Raw genomic sequence first — 22,351 nt, 5'->3', positions numbered from 1 at the left:
ATATTGTCTCAAAGGTCTAGAGGCTATAAGCCCAGCTTCAAGGTGTTGGCAGGACTATTCTCTCTCCAAAAGCTGGGGGAAGATCCTTTCTTGTCTGTTTCCGTTTCTGTTAGCCCAAGTGTTCCGTGGCTTATGACAGCATACCTCCAATTTCTGCCTCCATTTTCACATGATGTCTTACCTCTGTGTCTCTTATCTACTCTTTATGAGGACACCATCCATATGAAATTAGAGCACACCTTACTCCAATGTGATCTCATGATAACATAATTATATCTGCAAAAATCCTATTCCCAAATAAGATCATATTCACAAGTATCTGGAGTCAGAACTTGAACTTATCATTTTGGGTGATATGAAACACATTTTTAAATCTATTCATAACTTAATGGGCATCTGGGCTATTTCCTCCTTTTGGCTATTATGGATAAAACTGCTGTGTCCATTCACCTAAAAATTTTTGTATGAACATTTGTTTTCACTTCTCTTGGGTACATGCCTAGAAGTGGAATTGCTGAGTTATATGGTAACCCTACTCAGCAATTCCACTTCTAGGCATATTCCAGGCATATTCCACTTCAAGGCATTGAGGAACTCTGGTAGCATAGTGCCTAAGGCACTTGACTGCTAACCAGAAAGCTGGAGGTTCAAACCCACCAGCCACTCCTCGGAAGGAAGATGGGGCAATCTGCTTCTGTAGTGATCTGCCTCAAAAACCCAAAGAGGGGTCGCTATGAGTCGGGTCCTACTCGACGGCACATAGCAACAACAATAACAACTCAGCAATTCCACTTCGAGGCATATACCCAATAGAAATGAAAACAAGGTAACTCTAAAGGAGCTCTGGTTACTCAGTGCCTAAGGCATTTGACTGTTAACCAGAAGGTTAGCAGTTCAAACTCACCAGTCACTCTGCAGAAGAACTGAAACTGGAATGCTCCTTGGAAGTGAGAATGACCAAATTTTGTCTCACCTACTTTGGTCATGTTGTCAGAAAGAACCACTCCCTGGAGAAGGATATCATGCTTCGTAAAGGGGAGGGTCACCAAAAAAGGGGAAAACCCTCAACAAGATGGATTGACACAGTGGCTGTAACAATAGGCTCAAGCATAGCAAGGATAGTGAGGATGGCGCAGGACCAGGCAGTGTTTCGTTCCGTTGTACATAGGGTCACTATGAGTCAGAGCTGACTCAATGGCACCTAATAATAATAATGATGTTGAGTATCTTTTTATGTGTTTATGGTCATTTGCATATCTTCTTTGGATAAGTATCTATTCAAATCTTTTCCATGATTTAATTCTTGGTTTTTTTATTATTGAGTTAAAGAGTTCTTTACATTGTGTTGAATCTGTAGATTGCTTTGGGAAGTATTTTCTTCTTAATAATATTGACTTCCAATTCATGAACATGGATGTCTTTCCATGTTAGACCTTGTTCATTTTTTTCAACAATGTTTTGTAATTTTCAACACACAAATGTTGCATTTCTTTTGTTCAATTTATTCCTGAGAATTTTATTTTTCTTATGCCATTGTAAATAAAGTTATCTTTCTAATTTCATTTTTGAATTGTTCATTGCTAGTATGTAGAACTACAATTGATTTTTATGTATTGATTATGTATCTTGCTACCTTGTTGAACTTGTTGATTAGTTTTGATAGTTTTATAGTGACTTCTTTAGAATATTCTCTACATAAGATTATATTACCTTCAAATACAGGTAGTTTTATTTCTTCCTTCCCAAACTACTTCACAATGATAGGAAGAGGCAATACCAAAGGATTAAAAAGCAACATGGCAGTAGGCCCCTGACATTGTTCAGACTGATGATATTGAGCTTCTCCATCATTTCTGCTAGAATAATTTCTTTTAGAAGGATCATTACAAGACTGGTCCCTATAAGGTAGAAGTTAACAATGTCCCAAATGTCCAACTTTTCCAAATTGCTGTACCATTCCATCATCTCTAACATCAACTATTTCTCCTCTACTCAGTACTCTCCTTCCTGTCTTAGGGTTCCATATTTCTCTGCAATGTCTCATAGAACTCACAAGCTGCCAAGGAAAAGTCTCAATCAGTGCTGGAGGCTGGCAAGTCCCAAATCCATGGGTCAGGTGTCAGTCTGGAGGATTCTCCTCACTCATGTGTTTGCAGGGCCTGATGAACTCAAATCAGTAGGTCAGATGACTGCTTTGTGTCTCAAATCCTGGGATGAGATATTGACTAACTAAATGCAGGATCCAGAGCAAGAGAGAGAACTCTGCCAGAATACTCACATATATACCTTTCAGGAAACTAAGGGTGGTGACTTGAATACAACTCTCCAGCAAGGCTGGACTCAATACCTCCTACCCTAATCCTGCCTCATCAATGCAACAAACAAGTCACCCCAAAATGGCACCATAACCACAGGCATAGAGGTTAGGACTTATAATGCATCACAAAATGAAGGACTATGGCTAGAAGGGCCATTTAAGCAATTTACTGCACTGAAATTTCTTTCCACTGATATAGTACATTTGATTTCTGTGTGTTCCACCCAGCAAGGTCCATGTGTATAGTCACTATTTATATTGTTGAAAAAAAAAGAAAAAAGTTTGCAATATTCTATCATGCAATCTCTGGTGTCATTTCTATCACCAAGGCCATGTTTTCCAACTACTGATCTCTCTTATTTGTTTCCAACTTTCCTATTCCAAAGCAAAATCAACCACTGCCATGGAGTAAGATCTGACTCCTAGTGACTCCTCCTTGGGTTTCCAAGGCAGTATCACTATGGAAGTAGATTGCCCAACCTTCCTTCCAAGAAGTGGCTGGAAGTGGCTGGTGGGTTTGAACCACCAGCCTTCTGGTTAGCAGTCAGGTGACTTAGGCACTATGCCAGCCACCAGTAACTACTAACGCTAATTGATTGCATGTCTGACCAGTTTCAAACTGATCCTGGGACAATGTCAGGAGGGAATTCAATTTAGGTGGTACACCTGTCAAATGATAATGCAGGTATCCTAAAGTGAGCTCAGGGAGGACAGACACCCCCCAGGGGGCAGAAGGACAAAAACTCACTTAATTTTTATTTTCAGTTTTAAGCATCAGACCATGAAAGTGAGTTTGATCCTTCTGACCTTTTGGGTTTAGCAAGTGGTGTCGGAAAAGTTACCACAGGGCTAACTGGCTTGTGATGGCCAACTGTTCATAGTAACATTGTTTTTTGATCCTTTGACATTAGTTTTTCCTATTATTGTGAAGCAGATTGGAAAAGAAAAAGTAAAACTGCATGTATTTGCAGATAATAGTAGCTTATATGTAGAATATTCTGAAGAAATCACTACAAAACTATTAGAACTACTCAACAAGTTCAGTAAGGTTGTAGGATATAAAATAAATACATAGAAATTAATTGTAGTTCTATATCCTAGCAATGAACATTGCTAGGACATCATGCTTGGTAAATTATAGGGTCAGCAAAAAAGAGGAAAACTATCAATGACATTGAGATTGACACAATGGCTGCAATAATGGGCTCAAACATAGCAACAATTGTGAGTGTGGCACAGGACCAGTGTTTTGTTCTGTTGAACATAAAGTGTCTATGAGTTGGCACCTAACAACAACTTCCCAATCTGGTTGCATTTTTTAAAATTATCTTACCCTGTTGCCCTTATTAGAGCCTCTGTTGTTGTTGTTATGTGCCATTGAGTCAGACCTGACTCATAGTGACCCCTCCTTGGGTTTCTGAACCAGCATCACTATGGAAGTAGATTGCCCCATCTTCTTTCCAAGGAGTGGCTGGTGGGTTTGAACCACTAGCCTTCTGGTTAGCAGTCAAGTGCCTACGCTACCAGAGCTCCAGTTAGAGCCTCTAGAATAATGTTTAATAGAAATGTTAAGAACAGACACCCTACTCTTGTTCCTGATCTTAAAGGGAAAGTAATCAGTCTTCCCATTAAATATGATATTAATTATGGGATTCTCATAGATACCCTTCATCAGACTAAGGAAGTCCCCTTCTAATCCTAGTTTGCTGAGCATTTTCATCAGCACCACCTGTTTTCATAAATAAAGTTTTATTAGAATATGGTAATGCTCATCTCTTTATATGTTGTCTATAATTGTGTTCCACCACTCTTCTGTCAGTTAGTTGTACTATGGGGGCTCACATGTTGCTGTAATGCTGGAAGATATGCCATCGGTACTTGAAGAACCAGCAGGGTCACCTGGGTTGGACAGATTTCTGCAGAACTTAAAGACTAAGACAGACTGGGAAAGAGGACAGGGCCACCCAATTCTGAAAAATTGACCATTGAAAACATTATGAATACCAGTAAAATACTGCCTGATATAGACCCAGAATATGAGCCCCTTAGGTTGGAAGTCACTCAGAATAAAACTGGGGAAGAGCTGCCTTCTCAAAGTAGAGTCAAGTCGACCTTAATGACATGGAGGGAGTAAAGCTTTTCAGACCTTCATTTGTTGATGGGGCATGACTCAAAATAACAAGAACAGATGCAAACATCCATTAATAACTGGAATGTGGAATGCACAAAGAATGACTCTAGGGAAATTTAAAGTTATGAATAAATAAAATAGAATACATAAAGATTGATATCATGCTGGAAAGATCTGGAGTTAGAAAACCAAAAAGGAAGAACATGCTTGACTTCTCAAGCTGAAAGAATTGAAGAAAAAATTCAAGCCTCAAGTTGCAATAATGAAAGATTCTGTGGGTAATATATTGAATGATGCAGGAAATATCAAAAAAAGATGGAAGGAATACACAAAGTCACTGTACCAAAGAGAATTGGTTGATGTTCATCCATTTCAAGATGTGGCATATGATCAAGAACCAATGGTATTGAAGGAAGAAGTCAAAGCTGAATTGAAGAAATTGGTGAAAAACAAGGCTCCAGGAATTGATGGAATACCCATTGAGATGTTTCAACAAGCAGATGTCCTGCTGGAGGCACTCACTCGGCTATGCCAAGAGATTTGGAAGACAACTACCTGGCCAACTGACTGGAAGAGATCCGTTTTTGTACCCATTCCAAAGAAAGGTGATCCCACAGAATATGGAAATTATCAAACAATATCATTAATATCGCATGCAAGTAAAATCTTACTGAAGATAATTCAAAAACAATTGCAGCAGTATATTGACAGAAAGCTTCCAGAAATGCAAGCTGGATTCAGAAGAAGACATGGAAAGAGGGATATCATTGCTGATGTCAGATGGATCTTGGCTCAAAGCAAAGAATACCAGAAAGATGTTTACTTGTGTTTTATTGACTATGTGAAGGCATTTGATTGTGTGTATCATAACAAATTATGGATAACATTGAAAAGAATGAAATTCCAGAACACTTAATTGTACTCATGAGGAACCTGTACATAGACCAGGAGGTTGTTGTTTGAACAGAACAAGGGGGTAGTGCATGGTTTAAATCCAGAAGGGAGTGTGTCAGAATTGTATCTTTTCACCATACTTATTCAATCTGTATGCCGAGCAAGTAATCCAAGAAGCTAGACTGTATGGAGGAAAGCATGGCATCACAATTGGAGGAAGACTCATTAACAACTGTGACATGCAGACAACACAGCTTTGCTTACTGAAAGTGAGAATGACCTGAAGCACTTATGCTGAAGATTAAAGACTACAGTCGGTAGTATGGATTACATCTCAACATAAAGAAAATGAAAATCCTCACAACTCAACCAATAAGCAGCATCATGATATATGGAGAAAAGATTGAAGTTGTCAAAGATTTTGTATTACTTGGTTCCACAATCAACATCAATGAAAGCAGCAGTCAAGACATAAGATGACATATACATATCGGGCAAATATGCTTCAAAAGACCTCTATCAAGTGCTGAAGAGCAAAGATATCTCCTTGAAGACTAAGGTGTGCCTAACCCAAGCCATGATATTTTCAATCACCACTAATGCATGTGAGAGCTGGATAGAGAATAAGGAAGACTGAAGAAGAGTTGGTGCTTTTGAGTTGTGGTGTTGGTGAAGAATACTGAAAGTACCATGGACTTCCACAAGAACTAACAAATCTGTCCTGGAGGAAGTGCAGCCAGAACACTTCTTGGAAGTGAGAATGGCCAGACTTCATCTCACCTTCTTTGGTCGTGTTGTCAGAAGATACCATTCTCTGGAGAAGGATATCACATTGGTAAAGTGGAGGGTCAGGGAAAAGGGAAAGGCCCTCAACAAGATGGATTGACACAGTGGCTGCAACGATGGGCTTAGGTGTAGCAAGGATTGTGAGGCTGGCACAGGACTGAACATTGTTTCATTCTGTTGCACATAGGCTCACTATGAGTCGGAGCCAACTCAATGGCACCTAACAACAACAACCATGCTGGAAATGACAAATTGAAGAGGAATGGTGTCACATTCATCATCACAAAGAACATTTCAAGATCTATCCTGAAGTACAATGGTGAAAGTATTCAAATGCCTACAAAGAAGACCACAGTTAATAGTACTATTATTCAAATTTACACACCAACCAAAAAAGGCAAATATAAAGAAATTGAAGACTTTTACCAACTTTGGCATTCTGAAATTGACCAAACGTGCAATCAAGATGTATTGATAATTACTGATGCTTGGAATACAAAAGCTGAAAACAAAGAAGAAGCATCAGTAATTGCAAATTACAGCCTTGGTCATAGAAATGACCTAGAGAGTACATGATAGAATTTTGCAAGACCAATGACTTATTCACTGCAAACACATTATTTCAACATAGTGACTATACATATGGACCTTGCCATATGGAATACACAAGAATCAAATTGACTACATCTCTGGAAAGAGGCAATGGAGAATCACAATATCATTAGTCAAAACAAGGCCAGGGGTTGACTGTGGATCAGACCACCATGGAACTTTAAGTTGAAGCTGATGAAAATTTGAAAAAAAAAGTCCACAAGAGCTAAAATATCAGCTTGATAATACCCTACCTGAATTTAGAGACCATCTGAAGAATATATTTGACACACTGAACACTGACTGGAGACCAGACGAATTGTGAGATGATATTAAGAACATCATACATGAAGAAAGCAAAAGATCATTAAAAAGACGGTAAAGAAAGAAAAGACCAAAATGAATGTCAGAGAAGACCTTGAAACTTGCTCTTGCATGAAAAGTAGCTAAAGCAAATGGAAGAAATGATGGAATAAAAGAGCTGAACAAAAAATTTCAAAGGAAAGCTCAAGAAGACAAACTAAAGCATTATAATGAAATGTGCAAAGACCTAGAATTAGAAAACCAAAAGGGAAGAATACACTCAACTGAAAGAACTGAAGACAAATTCAAGTCTTGAATTACAATATTGAAAGATTCTATGGGCAAAGTATTGAATGATGAAGGAAGCATCAAGAGAAGATGGAAGAAGTACACAGAATCACTGCAACAAAAATAATTTATTGAGGTTCAACTATTTCAGGATGTAGCATATGATCAAGAACCGATGGTACTGAAGGAAGAAATCCAGGCTCTGCTGAAGGAATTGGTGAAAAACAAGGATCCGATAACTGGTGAAATAGTGATGGAGATGTTTCAACAAACGTATGCAGCTCTGGAGGTGTTCATTTATTCACGCCAAGAAATTTGCAAGACAGTTACCTGGCCAGCTGACTGGAAGAGATCCATATTTGTGCCTATTCCAAAGAAAGGTGATCCAAAACAATGTGGAAATTATGTGGCAATATCATTAATATCACACAGAAGTAAAATTTTGCTGAAGATAATTCAAAAACACTTGGAGCAGAATATGACAGGGAACTTCCAGATATTCAAGCTGAATTCAGATGAGGATGTGGAATGAGAGATATCAATGCTGGTGTCAAATGCATCTTGGCTGAAAACAAAGAATACCAGAAAGATGTTTATCTGTGTTTTATTGACTATGCAAAGGCATTTGACCATGTAGCTCATAGCAAATTATGGATAACATTGCAAAGAATGGAATTGCTGAAGACTTAACTGTGCTTATGTGGAATTTGAATGGCTTAAAATCAGGAAGGGCATGCATCAGGCTTGCACACCCTCTCACCATACTTATACAATCTGTATGCTGAGCAAATAATCCAAGAAGCTAGACTATATGACAAAGAACATGACATCAGGATTGGAGGAAGGCTCATTAACAACCTATGAGATGCAGATCCTTGCTTGCTGAGGATGAAGATGACATGAAGCACTTCCTGATGAAAATTAAAGACTATAGCCTTCATTATGGATTACATCACAACATAAAGAAAACAAAACTCCTCACAACTGGACCAGTAAACCACATCATGATAAATGGAGGAAAGATTGAAGTTGTCCAGAATTTCTTTTTACTTGGATTCACAATCAATGCCCATGGAAGTACCAGTCAAGAAATCAGGTAATGTACTGCACTGGGAAAATCTGTTGCAAAAGACCTTTATCAAGCGTTAAGAAGCAATGCTATCACTTTGAAGACTAAGGTGCACCTGACCCAAGCTATGATATTTTGAATTGCCTCATATGCATGTGAAAGCTGGACAAGAATAAGGAAGACCTCAGAAAGATTGGTGCATGTGAATTGCAGTGTTGGTGAAGAATAGTGAAAATACCATGGACTGCCAGAAGAACAAACAAATCTGTCTTGGAAGAAGTACAGACAGAATGCTCCATAGAAGCAAGAATGGCCGGACTTCTTTTCATGTACTTTGCTCATGTTGTCTGAAAGGACCATTCCCTGGAGAAGGATATCATCTTGGTAAAGTAGAGGGTCAGCAAAAAAGGGGAAGACCATCAATGAAATGGATTGTCATAGTGGCTACAAGGATGGGCTCAAGCCTAGCAAATATTATGAGGACAGTGCAGGACTAGACAGTGTTTTGTTCTGTTGTACACAGTCACTGAGTCAGTGCTGACTCGATGTCACCTAACAACAACAACAAATGATTGTGTTTGCCCTGTAGCAGCAGATTTGAGTAGGTGTGACAGGGACTGTATGACCAAGACTAAAAAAAAAAAAAAAATTACCAGCTGACCTTTTATAGAAAAGCTTTAAAGAACACTGATTTAGAGGAAAAGAAAGTGAAGGGCCTGGTGGAGAAAGATCATCAGTAAAGATTGTAGAGGGAATATTTAGAATGGACCAGATTATGGAGGCTGAGAAAGTCTGACCAAAAGAGATAAATAAGCATTGCAGGACTTTCAGAAGACCATGGCCTTTAAGACAGTGATATCAGGAATATATAAAGTAAGAAGATGCTTAGAGAAAAGGACAACATGAAAATAACCCAGGAGGAGCTAAGGGCATGAACTGGAAAGGGAACGGGAGACTTTTCAAAGATCCCCATAAGGTGATATTGGGCAAGGGCACTAGGTTAGGAGTCAAGAGCTCTGATTTAGACTCTTGGCTCAATCTTTATCTTGGGTAAGTCCTTTCGTCTCCTTGACCTCATGTTCCTCACAAGGTAAAGGGAAGGCGTTGAAGTCCATAACCCTGAAGGGCTCTTCCACTAAAACTCAGTAAATCAATTGTGGTCAAGTCAATTCCAATTCGTGGTGACTCCATGTATATCAGAGTAGAACTGCACTCAATACGGCTTTGAATGGCTGATTTTTTGGAAGAAGATCACCAGGTCTTTCTTCTGAGGCACCTCTGAGGGATTTGAACCTCCGATCTTTAAGTTATCAGCCAAGTGTGTTAATCATTTGCATTACCCAGCAACTCCCCTCCTCCTCTACTTTCCACAGTTCTATACTTTAATTTCAAGCAAAAGTAAAAGCATGGAAGAATAAGAGTGCCCTTCTTGCCCATTTTATCCTGCCCCAAAAGATAGGCTTGACATTCTTCTTTACATCTTCATTTTAAAGCCACTCTACCCCAAAAAGTCCCTTTCAGCTTTTCTATACGTTTGGTCATAAAGGCTGTATGTGTGTTGATACAATGATTCTCAGACTTAATTGTGCATCAGACTCACCTGGGAGGCTTGGTGAAACCGATTGCTGGAGCCCACCACTACAGTCTCTGACTCAGTAGATCTTGGGTTGGGCCCAGGAATGAACATTTCTAACAAGTCCCTAGGTGCCACTGATGCTCCTGGACTGGGGACCACACTATGAGAACCACTGAGCTAAGACAAATATTCTTCTTTCTTGGCCATCTCATTGATAAATATGAGTCACATTTTCTCTTTCTCCTGGTCTCTTGCTGTCTAGTCACGTCCTCACTCACCAACATACCCTTCCATGTGTATGGAACTCCTGCAACTCTTCTTGATGTCCACTCAGGCCAAGTAATCTGCAAAGAACCCTAGAGTTACAGTACCTCTTGAGACTTATTTTCAACATAACCCTGGGGGAGCCACTTACCCTTTGTTTACTGTTTGGGAAATGAGGATAATTCAACAACACAGGATGTCAGAAGCATTGATCTTCACAAGTTTACCAAGTGCTCTAGAGGGCATCGGATGAAAGATGACAACAAGAATGGCAGAGGGCTGAAATGTGAAAGAACCTTGATTGAAGAGTGTGCACTGAGTAAGGAAATGGACTCATAAAATCCCTTCTGACAAACTTGTAAGGTACAAAGTTGAGATTTACAGCTATTTGGGGATAGAAATTGCATACTTCTGCTCTGAGGCATTAACAATATATATTTCAAAAATACACCTAAAAAACTTTTTTTACATTTTGCAACAATGGATTGAAAAGAAGTCAGCTTCTCCTCATTTGGAACTGGCTACTTTCCAAGCTGCTGGCTGGGTTCACATCCCAGGGCTCCTATAATTCAGCTGGTTTCATTCTCACTGTTGCCAACAGGCATATCCCAGCTCTTAACTTCTCACCTTGCTTGGCTCTGGCCTCCCACCACCTGTGACTCTGGTTTTGGTGTTTTCCAGTTTTATTCCAGAGGTGTCTAAGAAAGACGAGCCCCAGCCTAGTTTTCTATTCTCTATCCTGGCTTTTGTGTGCTGAGCAAATAATCCAAGAAGCTGGAGTATATGTAGAAGAATGAGGCATCAGGATTGGAGGAAGACTCATTAACAACCTGTGATATGCAGATGACACAACTTTGTTTGCTGAAAGTAAGGATGACTTGAAGCACTTACTGATGAAGATTAAACACTACTGTCTGCAGTATGGATTACACCTCAATATAAAGACAATGCAAATCCTCACAACATAACCAATAAGCAGCATCACAATAAATGGAGAAAAGACTGAAGTTGTCAAAGATTTCATATTCCTTGGTTCCACAATCAACACCAATGGAAGCAGCAGTCAAGACATCAGACGGCATATTGCTCTGGGAAAATCTGCTGCAAAAGACTTGTTTAAAGTGCTTAAGAGCAAAGCTATCTCTTTGAAGACTAAGGTGTGCCTAACCCATGATGTTTTCAATTTCCTCCTATGCAAGTGAGAGCTGGACAATGAATAAGGAAGACTGAAGAAGAGTTGATGCTTTTGAGTTGTGGTGTTGGTGAAAAATACCGAAAGTACCATGGACTGCCAGAAGAACTAACAAATCTGTCCTGCAAGAAGTGCAGCTGGAATGCTCCTTGGAAGCGAGAACGGCCAGACTTCATCTCACCTACTTTGGTCATGTTGTCAGAAGGATATTATGCTTGGTAAAGTGGAGGGTCAACAAAGAAAGAGAAGGCCCTCAACAAGATGGATTGGCACAGTGACTGCAACAATGGGCTCAGGTATAGCAAGGATTGTGAGTCTGGCACAGGACCGGGCAGTGTTTCGTTCCGTTGTAGATGGAGTTGCTATGAGTTGGAGCCAACTCGAAGGGATCTAACAACACAACATGATGGCTTTTTGGCTGGTAAATAATGCCATTATTGGAATTATTGGGATGTTTTAAACATCACACAGTGGAACTCTTCGTTTTCCTCCCTCATGTCTTACTTTTCTCCAAGCTGGGCTTAACCCAAAAGAAATAGCAAATGCCATCTGAGAATCTGGGAGATTCTCAGATTCAACAGTCAAAGATGATTGTGTCCTTACTGGATAATAGCTACCATATTAACACTTCATATGCATTATCTGATCTATTTCTTTAACTTTTTATTGTGATTTGGGTGAAATTTTCAAAGCAGAATCATTTTACATCCAATAGCTCATACACATTTTGTTTTGTGACATTGGTTACATTCCCTGCAGTGCAACAGGTCACCTCCCACTTCCTCTGTGGTTAACCTTTCCCTGTGTCCTTCTTGCCTATGCAGTCTTGCCTCCCTACCTGTACAAAAGCTACCCTTCTGATCTCCTTTGGTTGATTGTTCTAAGGAGTGCATTTCCCTGCTCTAGGTGTTCAGCTCATAAGCCTGTCTATTGTTTGGCTAAGAGTTAAACCATGGGAGTGAGTTCAATTCAATTCCAAAGGGTGACTCTAGGTCATACTCTCAGGGGTTTCACAGTCACTATCAGACCAATAAGCCTGGTCTTTTTTTATGATCTGGAGTTTTGTTCCACATTTTTCTCCTGCTCTGTCCAGGATCTACAATTTGATCCCTTTCTGAGTGGTTGGGATTGGTAGCCAGGCACCATCTAGCTCTTGTGGTCTCAGGGTCATATAGGCTGAGGTCCATTAGTCTTTTGGACTGTTTCCATATGTCTTCGATTTTCTTCACTCCTCTTTGCTCCAGATGAGGACAGACCAAAAGTTGCTGCTTAGATGGCCACCCACAAGCTTTTAAGATTCCAGTTGCTACTCACCAAAGTAAGATGTAGAACAATATTTTTGTATACAATATTGTGCCAATTGAACTTGATGTTCCCCTGGCCATGGTCCCTAACCCACAGGCCCAGCAACTTACTCCCTTAAGGTGCTTTTCTATGGCTAAGAAGTTATCCTAACTTTGCCTCCTGTTATGTTTAAACTGCATATGGACACTTTTATAGCACATGCAAATACAAATATAGGAATGTCATCTGCCAGACCTATGTATGGTTGTGGGTATATTCTCATCTATTTTTTAAACCCTACTTAATACAAGAAGACACTAATATAATCTCCATTTTATAGAACAGAAAATCAAGGTATAGGGTGGGTAAACCACATACTCTTAGACACACAACTAGTGCATAACAAAGCCAAGAACCGTCTGACAGCAGAGCCTATGACTACAGAGCCATCATACCACACTAGTGGGAAAAATTATGGTGATGATGATGATGATAGAAAGTAGGAAATGCCACCAAAGTGGCCAATATCCAGCAAGAACTCATGTAGGGCCTGGCTCTGAAGTTCCAGGTTCTTGCTGAACCTCCTGTTACTGGCATTATCTTTCATCAGCTACTAAATTGTTACTTCATGAGGGCAGCAGTTACGCCTTGTCACCACTGTGGCCTCATGGTCTAGTTCTGTGCTGGGCAGGCAGTAAAAGTAAGAAGATATTTAATCACTGACTGACAGACAAGCAGAACACCTCATAAAGAAGAGAGAATCTCTTACTTCTCCTCGTAACTTGTGTAAATGTCCCACAAAGAACTATGTAGGCTCACGGGTCAGTCAGGTTCAGTGGGAAGTCAGAATCAACACCAATTATCTGTGTAGAGTTTTCTTAATATAAATGGTTAATAAGGTTGCTATTTAGGCATCTGAAAGAAGAGTAAGTGAACTCTACAGTATCACAGAGGTCGTAATCTATAGGAAGAAGTGCCTGGAGGTGCCTCACTGGCTGGGATGACCTTGATAGGAGCAAACAACCAGCAAGAAATACATGGGAAGGAACAAGTCCCTGCTCCTTCCTCCAGCATTGCAATCTCCTTCTACTGCCCCCTATTGGACAGTTGACCAGGCAGCCATCTGCCAAAACAGAACTGTGGTTTGCAGAGTCCCAGCTCCAGCATCACAAAATATGGAGAATGGGTTTGGAAAGAGAGACACAGTAGTTTAATATCTGGAACAGATCATTATGGCAGTGGTTAGGGAATAAACATTTTTTACTTTTGCTGAAACAAGGAGTTCATTAGGGTATTTCTCTCAGCCTCTGTCAATTTATATCCTTTCCTTTCCCCTTCAGTGTCTCTTCCCAATGGTGACTCAGAAGCAACTATTCTGTAATATTTGCCAGGCAAACTCTACAGGGACAGGCTGTTTCCATCTAAACTTGATGCAAACAGTTCTAGGACCTGCCAAAGGAAACCATGGAGCTTTGAGTTATGAATAAGCTCTTTTTCAGGAATGGCTAACTGAGAGAGATTTAAGCACCAGCTTCCAAACTGAAGTTTGTTTTTTCTTACAACATCATAACTTTTTCAGTAAAAAGCAGTATTGGGTACTTAACTATTGTAGAAACTAACAACAACAACAACAAAAAAAAAACTATGACTAGCCTGTTGATGATTATCTGACTAGTAGCAACATCTAAGTAGGTAAATTACAGACATCACTTACATTACCTAGCCACGCTTATCTATTATGAGATACAAGTCCTCACTAATGGCTTCTGCAACTTAAATCCCTGAATACAGAGATTTTTTTTTTTTTTTTTTTTTTTGCACCTAGGTTCTTCATCCTCTTCTCCAAAACATTTCTTCTGGGTTTTGCTTTTTTGTTTTTCCTAGTTCATTCCTGCCTCTCTCCTCGATAAAAGCTAAGCACTGGAAAAGCAATCAGTCTGCTATGTCAGAGCATGCTTTTGTTTAAAACTAAACAACATCTCAAGTTCTGAAAAGCACAGTCCTCCTAGTGCTTGTTCTTTGCTTCATTCTATCCACACTTTACTTTATTTCTGTCTCTTGCAATTTTTGGTGGCAACACAAGATGTTTTCTGTCCCAATCCTCCCATCCTCATACGTGGTACCTAGTCTATGCTTTCTACATGCTTTTCTTCCATAAATTATCATACGTTGGGCTGTAAATGCCACCATATGCATAGGATATATTAGGGCTGACACCGTACAAAGGCAAAAATCCAAGAAGAAAACCTACCTTGGAGAGTTTTTTTATCACTTAATGAGAAGCCCTGACCCAATGATCCTAGATTCCTCTAGAATAGTACGGTGTGTGCAAGATGCTGTTTGCATAAGACATTTTCTAAAATGATCAAAATTGATTGTAGGAACTTTTCTTTTTGTAATGCAATGTCTATTTGAGCAATAAAATATGGGCATTGTGACATGGAGGTATACAACATACAGTCATGGTGGGGCACTGTCTCTGCTTCCATGGTCTGATCTGAATAATGGGATGGGGAAGGATATGTTCCCTAAAGAGCTGTCAGACAGAACAAATCAATTTGTGCACTGTATTTTCCAAATGAAAAACAGATATCCTTGAGTTGATTCCAACTCATGGCAACCTCATTTGTGTCAGAGGAGAACTGTAGCCCACTGGGTTTTCAATGGCTGGGTTTTTGTTTTTGTTTCTGTTTTAAACTTTATATTGTAATTTGGGTGAAAGTTTACAGAGCAAATTGGTTCTCAGTTTAACAATCTGTACACATTTTGACCCATGACATTGCTTGCAGACCCCACAGTGTGATAGCACTCTTCCAACTTCCACCCTGTGTTTACCATTTCCATTTGTTCTTCCTTCCTGTCCCTTCCTGCCTTCTCAGCTTCATTCCTAGGCAAACACAGCCCTTTGATCTTGTACAGTTGGTTTTTCTAGCAAGTGCAGACCTCCCTGGTGTTACTTTTTGCCTTATGAAACTCAAACTCACTGCCTTCAAGTCAGAACCGGCTCATAGTGGCCCCTCCTTGGGTTTCCAAGGCAGTATCTCTACGGAAGAAGATTGCCTTATTGTCCTTCCGAGGAGTGGCTGATGGGTTTGAACTACCAGCCTTCTGGTTAGCAGTCAAATGTCTAAGGAAAACTGAGCCATGGGGGTGGCTTAAAGGATTAAAGGGTGATTAAAGGATATAGTCTTGGGGTCCCACCAGTCTCTATCAGATCAGTAAACCTGGTCTTTTTTGTCTTTTTTTTCTTTTTTGAGCTTTGTTCCACACTTTTCTTCCACTCTCTCCAGTATCTTCTATCCTGATCCCTTTCAGAGTGGTCAGCACTGGTAGCTGGACACCATCTAGTTCTGGTCTCAGGATCCTGGAGGTTGTGGTACATGTGGTCCAATAGTCCTTTGTACTAATTGTTTCCATACAATTGATTTTCTTCACTCTTCTTTGCTCAGGGAAAGATCAATTGTTGCACCTTAGATGGCCAGTCACAAGCTTTTAAGAGCCAGTTGCTACTCACCAAGCTAGGATATAGAACATTATCTTTGTGGACTATATTGTGTCAATTGAATTTGATGTCCCCCATGACTAGGGTTCAGAGCCCCAGATCCAGTGACTCATTTCTTCAAGGTCGTTGGTTATGACTAAGACATTTTCATAACTTTGTTCCCTGTCTGCTCTACTATATTCGTGGATATATTTGCAGCACATAGGAATACATATGTAGAAATATCCTCTGTCCCACCCTCCTTCCCACTACTGTTCAGCTTGCACGTCTATGTGTCCATTCATAGATTATTGTTATTACTGTTAGTACAGGTTTGTGTATGGAATAGTATTTACCTTTGTTGCCTTTCACACTTGTGCTCCTCTCAGTGTCTTTCCTTGAATGGCTGATTTTTGAAAGTAGGTCACAGGCCTTTCTTCCAAGGTGTTCTGGGTGGACTTGAACCTCCAACCATTTGGTTAGCAGCAGAGTGGATTAGCTGTTTACACCACCCAGAGACTCCACCTATCAAATAGCTAAGGATTTTTTAATGATGAAACTCAATGCTGGTGAGGATGTGATAAGACAGATACACTGTTGAGATGCTGATTTAAGTACATTAAAATGGCTCTGAAAAAATAATTTGGAACTATATAGCAAGACCACCACCTGTCTGTTAGATTGTCATAATGTGGTGCCTTGCGTGTTGCTGTGATGCTGGAAGCTATGCCAACAGTGTTTCAAATGCCAGCAGGATCACTTATGGTGGACAGGTTTCAGTAGAACTTCCAGACTAAGACAGACTAGGAAGGAAGACTTGATGATCTACTTCTGAAAAAGTTGAACAGTGTAAACTTTATAAATAGCAGCAGAATACAATCTGATGTAGTGCCAAGAAATGAGCTGAAACCAAAAAGATGTTTACATGTTGTGATAGTTGGAGCTGTGTGTCAACTTGGCTGGGCCACAATTCTGTGTGGTTTAAGCAGTTGTGATGTGGTTATTCCCATGATGGGATCAGATGTATATGTTTTAAGCAGCCAATCTACTGAAAGGGAGTTTCCCTGGGGTGTGGCCTGCTTCCAGTATATTTATGGGCATCCTGGGAAAAGAGACACTCCTCTTCTGTGGATCAGGATTCTGTTGTGCTGCCTATGACAGTCTGTGAGCAAATAATCCACCATTCGGCCTGGAGATCTTGGATTCGTCATTCGTTGGAGTCAACAGCCAGTATACTGCCTGCCAACCTTGAGCTCCTCAGCCCTGCAGCTGTGTGAGTCGGGAAAAGCCTCCAGCTTGACATTTGATCCAAGAACTTTGGACTTGCCAGCTTCTACAAGTACATGAACCATCTTCCTAAGATAAATTTCTCTTTCTCTCTATATATAAGCTTTACCGGTTTTGTTTCTCTAGAGAACCCAGTCTAACACACATGCGTTTTATTCATTATGCAAAGACATTCAACTACGCAGATCATAACAAATTATGAATAACATTGTGAAGAATGGGTATTCCAGAACATTTAATTTTGTTCATGCAAAACCTGTACATAGACTAAGCAGTAGTCATTCAAACAGAACAAGGAGATACTCCATGGTTTTAAATCAGGAAAGTGTGTGTCAGGGTTGTGTCCTTTCACCATACTTATTCACTCTGAATGCTGAGCAAATAATCTTGAGAAGCTGGACTGTATGAAGAAGAATGTGGCATCAGGATTGGAAGAAGCCTCTTTAACAACCTGTAATTTACAGATGACACAACCTTGCTGAAAGAGAAGAGGACTTGAAGCAGTTACTGATGATGATCAAAGACTACAGCTTTTTGTATGGACTATGGCTCAATATAAAGAAAACAAAAATCCTCATAACTGGGCCAATAAGTGGCATCATGATAAATGGAGAAAAGACTGAAGGTCAAGGATTTCATTTTGCTTGGATCCACAATCAACACCCATGGAAACAGCAGTCAAGCAACAATGTATTCCATTGGGAAAATCTGCTGCAAAAGACCCTTTTTAAAGTGCTAAGATGTCACTTAGAGGACTAAAGTGTGCCTGTCACAAGTATTTTCTATCACATCATATGCATGTGAAAGCTGAATAATGAATAAGGAAGACCAAAGAAGAATTGATACCTTGGAATTAAAGTGTTGGTGAACATTGAATATAGCACCAAGAAGGAATATATCTGTCTTGGGAGAAGTCCAGCCAGAATGCTCATTAGAAGAGATGATGGCAAGAGTTTGTCTCATACACTTTGGACATGTTTATCAGGAGGAACCCGTCTCTAGAGAGGGACATCATGCTTGGTGAAGTAGAGGGTCAGTGAAAAAGAGGAAGAACCTTAACAAGATGGATTGATACAGTGGTTGTAACAATGGGCTAAAACATGACAATGATTGTGAGGGTGACACAAGACTGAGCAGCGTTTTGTTGTGTTGTACATAAGGTCACTATGAGTTGGAACCAACTCAGCTGCACCTAACGACGACAACAACATGTATCAAGAAACTTAAAAGTGTTAACATTTTTTGTCGCAGTAATTCCAATATCATGAATCTATCCTAGGAAATAATCAGAAATATTATTGAAGATTTATGTAAAACAATTGTCACAAAGTGTTAATTTTTAATAGTGAAAACTGTTGATGTTGTTTGCCATTGAGTCTATTCCAACTCACAGTAATGCCACATGACAGAGTAGAACTGCCCATAGTTTTTCCTAGATTGTAATCTTTTGAATGATGGTGTTGGTGAATAGTATTGAATATATCAGAATAGATGACTGCCAGAAAAATGAACAAAGCTGTCTTGGAAAAAGCATAGCCAGAATGCTCCTTAGAAACAAGGATGACAAAACTTTGTCTCATGTACTTTGGAAATGTTATCAAGAGGGACCAGTCCTTGGAGAAGGACACCATGCTTGCTAAAGTTGTAGGTCAGCGAGGAAGAGGAAGATTCTCAATAAGAGGAATTGACAGTGGCTGCAACAAGGGTCTCAAGCATAGCAATGATTGTGAGGACCATGAGCATTCTGTTCTGTTGTACACAGGATCACAATGAATCAATACCTAACAACAGCAAATCTTTATGGGAGCAGATTGTCAGATCTTTTCTTCCACAGAACAACTGTTAGGTTTGAACTGACAACCTCTCAGTTAACATCAGAGTTCTTAATCATTGCACTACCAAGACACTTGGTGAAAATTAGTAAATTAAATATAGAAAAAGTCTAGTAAACAATGGCCCAGTCACATGAAGGAATATTATTTGATACCTAAAAATCATGTTGCTGAGGAAAATTCAGTAACACATAAAGGAACTGGTGATGTGATAATATATAAAAACCAATAGGATGCAGAATTGTATATGTAGTTTGAACTTGATATTGCAAAAATGAATACACACATGCACACGCACACACACACACACACATACATATATATATAGAGAGAGAGTTATTTGTTCATTTGTTTTGAATATATGTAGATACCCAAATGTTTGGTGGGTTTCAGGTGAATTTTACTCTCCTTACTCTCTTGTTAGATCTCACTGTAATTTCCAATTGTTTAAAAAATTTTGTTGTGGTAAAATATGTATAACAAAATGTTTGTCATTTTTAACCACATTTAAGTGTAGAATTCAGTGACATTAATTACATTCACCATGTTGTGCTACCATCACTACTCCCCATTTCCAAAAGTTTATGTCACCCCAAACAGAAATCCAGCACCCCTTCAGCAACAACTCCCATTCCTTCTTCCTCTTAGCCTCTGGTAGCCACTAATACTAAATTATTTTTAAATGAGAACATATTTCTTTTAGAAACTGTTCTGGTCAGCTAGCACCACTCTGACAAGAATATACCACAAATGGGATGGGATGGCTTAATCAGGAGTTTATGCTTACAATTTGGAGGCTTTAAGTCCAAGTTCAAAGTGCCAAGCTCTAGGGGCTGGGTGAAAACCCCTCAGCCTTGGACTTCAGCTCTGCCTCTTGCTCCCAGCCCACTGAAGCTAGAGGCTTTTCTTCACTCAGACAGCTGCTGGCTGCTGAGGCTGCCAAGCCCAAGGTTGACAAATAAAAAGGCACAATCCCAATGTTACCAAACCACACAGCAGGCCATTCATTCAAGTCCATTGTAAGTCCCAAGGTTGGCAGAGCAGGGTCGGCTGCTGAACAATGACACAGCTATATGCAGGGTTCAAGTGTGCCATAAGCTAAAGACTGTTACCAAAGCTGTTTCTTATATATGAGAAGCAGACCACATCCCTAAAGCAGCTACTCAGCTGCTTGTGTAGGTCCCAACATGAAGTTGATTGTCAGTCTCATCATCAACCAGGCCCAGCCAAGTTGACATACAAACTGAACTACCACAGAATTATTTGATAACAAAAAATTTTATCTATCATGTTCTTAAAAAGTACAATTGTATTTGGGTTAGCAAGAAAAATTCTCACAGTCTACTTCCCATTATTTTCCTTAAACATAAAATCCACTGCATTGTGAACTTTAAAATGTCTCCATTTTTTTGTTTTGTCTTATTTTCCCAGGCTGATAGATTATAAAATCCCAGTGTCAGCAGCTAGGACAGCCTGCTGGGAGTTAGCTATAAATTGAGTAGTGCTGAGATACACCTCAGAAATGTTTGAAATCTATGGCAAAGGACTGATTTAATTTTTGGAATTTAAGGAGCAAATTTTGTGTAATAATACAGCCTGTTCCTTTTGAAGGAAATAACTAAAATACCTCAAAAATTATTATGTTTTCCCTCAAGTCTTCTAGAGTAAATTGGCTATTTGGAGCTTTTATCAGCTCTCTTTTTTCTTTCTATCCAGAAAATGTGGGCTGATGGAGTAGATGAGACGCAGGAATTATTTTCTAAGAATTTGCTTAAATATATTATAACTGAGGGGTGAGGTTCTTTACTTTTCCAGAGTTCTTTCATATATGTCATCTCATTTGATCATCAAAACAATCCCGTGAGGTGGAAATTAAGTTGTATAGAGTAAGATGAGGTCATTTACCCAGAGAATCAAGTTCTTTCTGCCCCAGCCCTTTAGACTACAGCATCTGAAGACCTTTAACTCACTGTTATCCACAGTTTCTGCCTAGCCCCTCGGCCAATCAGAACCTACTAATATATTCAGAGCCTACACCCAAGTATAGACTGTGCTTGTTACACAATATCCCTGATGTAGGTGTCCATAGAGCTGACGTCTTCTACCCTGGCCCACACTGCTTGCCCCTCCTATTACCAAAGCAACAGGCTCTCGGTAGAGCTGTGAATCCCACCCAGGGCCTGGACTCTAATAGCCCTGAGACTCACACAGCCTACCTAACCCTAGAATGCTTCCTTCCCCGGAACTGAACTCTTCCCCACTTGGTTTGATGTGCCCCAGTTCTGACCCCTACCACACCTACCTCACACACATGTACACATCATCATCACCACCATCACCACCACCACCACTGCCAGCACCATCAAGACTCTGGATTATTTGGAAGCTGAACTCCTATACATTGTTACAAGGTCATGAATCCATTTAGTTGTCAGAGTTAGACCAGAACGTAGGTATGTCTCTAGATTCTTTTATTCTTATCCTCTCTCCCTTCCTTCCTTCTTTCCTTCCTTCCTTCCTTCCTTGCTTCCTTCCTTCCTTTTTCCCTCCTTGTTTGTCATTTTGTTGTTCTTGGGTCTCAGGTGCTGAAGGCTGAGTCAGTTAAACTCTCAGCTCATGGTACATTATCATCATTTGTCCATGCAAGATCCCTCCATTGCTTATTTATTGGTTGATCCAGTTTTATTCCCAAAGCCACTCCCTTAGTCCCCCTGACAAGCCAATTATAATGTGCTTAATGCATATCTTTTTGTTTATAAAATAAGATACAAATTGTTGTTTTGTGTGCACAGTTTGACATCATAGATCTTATTTCAATTCCTACTTTTTCCACTCAACATAGTATTTTCATGATCCATTCATGTAGCTAAGTGTTCATCAAATCCAGTGCTTCTAACTGCTGTGTCCATAGGAGTAGATCCATAACATTTTTCTCTTTCACATTGAGCACTACCTGCCAATGAAAGTGGATACAAGTGGAACCTGCTCTATGTGTACTGCTATAAAGCATCAGCTCTCCTAGGAAGACAGCACTAGTATGCCAAAGTTCCATTCTT

This window comes from Orycteropus afer, unplaced genomic scaffold (genome assembly GCF_000298275.1).
Source record: "Orycteropus afer afer isolate SDZICR_OR568_19922 unplaced genomic scaffold, OryAfe1.0 scaffold00088, whole genome shotgun sequence".
NCBI classification, from domain to species: Eukaryota; Metazoa; Chordata; class Mammalia; order Tubulidentata; family Orycteropodidae; genus Orycteropus; species Orycteropus afer.
This window is presented reverse-complemented; position numbering follows the sequence as displayed.